Raw genomic sequence first — 3,615 nt, 5'->3', positions numbered from 1 at the left:
GCCATTAGTGCTCTAGATGATTTATTCCAGGCTCCATCTGGTACAAATAATTATAAAACTGCAAATGTACCCAACATGAGGTTTAGACCCTATCCTCAAGACGCTTACAAGTTTTAACAAAAACCCACTGGAAGAGGTCGCTAAAAAGATTATCCGGAGCAAATAAGTGAAATTAGACTGCAGTGCCAAGCATCCTGCTTCGCGACAATTCTGAGAGTAATCATGATCCCTGATTAAGGACAAAGAGTCTTTAGATGACAAAAGATGTCACACAGCCTTGCTTTACCACACTTTAGTCAAGGTAGCAGGTAGAATCTCCAACATATGGCACAATGTTCATGATCTGGGAAGGATATTTCTAGGACCCTCAACACTACCATTTCCAAAACCGCACTTTGGGGACTTTTCTGCTGACTCGCCTGAAAACCGGAGCCAAAAATTTTGTTTCCCACATCTGTGCCCTTCTACTTCGCAATGTTTGGCCCATAGGAAGTGCTCAGTATATGCTCTGAGGCTTATCAAACTTCAGATTCTAACAGCAAGGATTCTCGTTCATGCCTTTTATTTACCATTTAACATGAAAACATAATCCTAATTATACACTCTGCATAAATGACTGGGTTATACACAAAGTGTAGATGGACGATCTAATAAAACAAGGCATTTTTCTTGCAAGTACAAATATTTACCCTTTTTAACCCATTTCTCATTTCTCCCCAATCCCTCTCTCACCAACAAGTAGGAATTCCAGAACCCTGCCTTGAATTACGGGCTACTGAGCTAGGGTAGTAGAAATAAGCACATACAGTTCGATTCCATAATTTGTCTAAGAAGACCATAGTATAGCAGTTTACTATATAACTAAAAAACAGGCTTTTCATAGCACGAAGTGATTTAACTGGTAGTTATTCTGGTAACTACAACTCAATTGATGACACAAAGGTTGGGAGAAGGGGTGAGCCCGTGGTGTTTTTTTGTTTTTTTAAGGTTTTATTTACTTGTCAGAGAGAGAGAAAGCACAAGCAGGGGGAAAGCAGGCAGAGGGAGAAGCAGGCTCCCTGCTGAGCAAGGAGTGCAACATGGGAGTGGATCCCAGGCTCCTGGGATCATGACCTAATCCAAAGGCAGATGCTTAACCGACTGAGCCACCCAGGTGCCCCTCAGTCTATGTTTCCAATGTCAGCTCCTATATGGCTTGTATAGGCTTCTATTTTTGTTCCTATATAAAGCTGCATTATATAAAGCTCTATATAGGCTTCAAATTTTGTTCCAATGAACACAGCCACATGTAAGCTCTACTTGTATTCAAACATCTATTTAAACAAGAATATACTTTTACACATCTCCTTCCCACTCTTCTCAAGAATTGCTTTCTCATTGCCAATTTAGAACACAAAATGTCCTGAAATGTTTTAGTTAATCGTAGAAGGTCAGCTCAATCATGGTTGATCAGCCCACGAACATCAGTGCCAACTTCATTTTCTTTGCATTGAGGGTAAATATAAATTGACAAGGTACAAATATTTACAAGAATTTAAAAGAGTGAAAATAAGGAATTTGATGGCTTTAAACCCCTCTCCATGGCATCTTAGCCCTAAGCCTGATGTTTTCGCAGTCTGTTTTCTTCCCAATCTGAGCTTTCTTTTTCCGTGTGCACGTAGTGGGAAGCTGGCCAGACCTGCCCTCCCACTTAGCACAACTCTTACTGAAAAACGAAATCAGTACAATTTCAGACAAAATTAACACTACCTGGAAGTAATTTCGGGGCAACAGCTTCGCCCTTTGCAGCTAGTTTGAGAAGCTTACGACCTGCACATGATCTTCTTTCACTGCTCAAAAAGAATGGGTCCTACTAAAAAGTAAACATGTCTCCTCAAAAGAAACTAAGTGACTTTAAGCCTATTTAGTTTTACAACTTCAAAATGAAATAAAATTTCTATGCGAGAATGGTAGGATGTGTGGTTTTTACTTTTACTCATGCAAGTAATATGTACACAGAACATTCATAAGCTTAGACATAAGCCTTAGCAAATGTAAATACAGTTTATCTTTAAATATTTTCTCTTCAATATTGGGCTTACACTGCAGACTACAGAAAACCTACCAGCTTTAATGAATACACACCTAAGGTTGTTTTGGAATCAAAGATGTATATGCAAAAATGGAATTCTGAAGTGCTTGAAAGCTATTTACCTAACACCTCTAGATTCAGCCTTGTTTATTATTCTCTTTGTTGAGCAAACACTCTTCCTGGATTGTGTAAACATTATATATCAGGGCAATCGCAAACTGCAAAATACCTTATAGTGTATGAAAATGAAGTTTTATTGTATTTATCTACATAGTAAAGATTAGCTCCCAAATCTGTCATCCCCAAAATGGAAGTCTTTTTCATTTTGAGCCAAGTGAATAAGAAAAAGTCATGCATTAATATCATGGATAAGTGCCCACAGAGAATAATAACTTCTGATTTCATATTGCAGTCCTCTCTTTTAAAAAAGAAAATTATCAGAACAATCTTGTATGAGCTTGATTTAGAAAAATACATCTTTAGAAGTAGTAGTTGCCAGTTGAACTCAGTTACTGGTTATAACCGATTTCCCAAAGTATGGGAAACCCTGGTTAAAGCAGGCTTTTCTAAAAAAAAAAAAAAAAATTTCAGGCTGGTGGTCACACCCCATAGGACCTAATCCTTTTCCTGCAGCACACTCACCCTGTCACTACTCCTCACCTCTCCAAAGGCCACAGCCACCGCTGTCCAGGTCCCTACCAGGCAAGTGGGGCAGGTCACCTCCTGGTAGGTAGGCTCACCTGCCTCCAGAGAAAGTTTGGGCTCATTTTTTACATGCCCTAGAACACATGCAACACACACCAACCTTATCCTCGGGGCTCATATATGGTCTGGTGGCTTATTTGTGGGCCCTAAGTGATGGAAAATTCACTCAGCAAAGCCTTTAAGAGTCCTCAGGGTATATTTAAACTTCCACAGTATGGAAAGATAACTCAAGTTTGGGAAATGAGGCGGTTCCCCCCCCTTTAAATAGTTTCATCTGTAAACAGTGTTGGAAATTTTGGAAAAATTTTAAACTACATATACATCTATCTAGACATCAAGAAAAGACTCAACAATTCAGTATGAACTGTAATAATGATTGTACAATCTGGCAAGACACTACTACAAATAAAAAAAAATGTATAGTGAGCCTAATCACATATTTACATAATCATAGAACAGATCTGAAACATTTTTATTCCCTGGGATTTAAAACTTTGTTCTGATTTTGAAGAATGTTGTTCCTAACGATATATACCATGCACAACTATTTCTTATCAACAAACCCAATCTGGTTTACAATGGTCTACTCCAGGACTTGGAGGTTGTTCTAATGGATTTGAAAGGAATCTTACTCAGAATTGGTGGGGAGGGGACGGGAGGGGAGATTCTTTTAAAAGTCTGCCACTGTTACCCAGTTAAGCTATGATTCAGAAGTGTTAATTCTGTTTTTGAGAAAGTCAACAGACTTGGCTACATTAAAGTCTAGAACACCTCTAAGTCAAAACCACTATAAACTCATGGTATTCGTCTTTATAAAGCCAAGACATCATGGGGGAAAA

This window comes from Eumetopias jubatus, unplaced genomic scaffold (assembly GCF_037043125.1).
Source record: "Eumetopias jubatus isolate StellerSeaLion01/CBP00866 unplaced genomic scaffold, mEumJub1_p1.0 scaffold_2, whole genome shotgun sequence".
Classification (NCBI taxonomy): Eukaryota; Metazoa; Chordata; class Mammalia; order Carnivora; family Otariidae; genus Eumetopias; species Eumetopias jubatus.
The sequence above is the reverse complement of the archived record's forward strand: the minus strand, read 5'-3'. Positions refer to the sequence as shown.